Genomic DNA, 433 nt, shown 5'->3' on the forward strand with positions numbered 1-433 from the left:
CCACCATGCTGCCTGGGGCGGGGGCGTTGTGGAAGCAGAACCCCATCCTGCCCAGCTGAACCTGGCCCAGCGCCTGCCCGAGCCCAGATTAGCCCCACATCTCCCCCAGCCTGACCCCCTCCTCCCTGCCTCGGTTTCCCCACGTGGAGGGCGATACGGATCCCCCAGGCTGGAGCAGTGCCCATGCCCTGGGCATCAGCAGTGCCCGGGTGCGGGTGGGTGTGCGTGGGTTTGGGTGCGAGTGGGAGTGTGTATGCAGGTGTCCCCCAGAGGTGCCGGAGGAGCAGAGCATGAGGCAGTGGGCAGGGCCCTCCTCACCACTCGCCGGGCAGGATTTAGCCCTAAAATGAAGCGTTACATGTGCCCAGGGCTGGGTGCTGCAGTGCGGTGCCCAGCACCAAAGCATGCAGAGGGGCTGGGGGGGACAATGACA

This window comes from Egretta garzetta, unplaced genomic scaffold (genome assembly GCF_000687185.1).
Source record: "Egretta garzetta isolate BGI_Z169 unplaced genomic scaffold, ASM68718v1 scaffold108, whole genome shotgun sequence".
Lineage (NCBI taxonomy): Eukaryota > Metazoa > Chordata > Aves > Pelecaniformes > Ardeidae > Egretta > Egretta garzetta.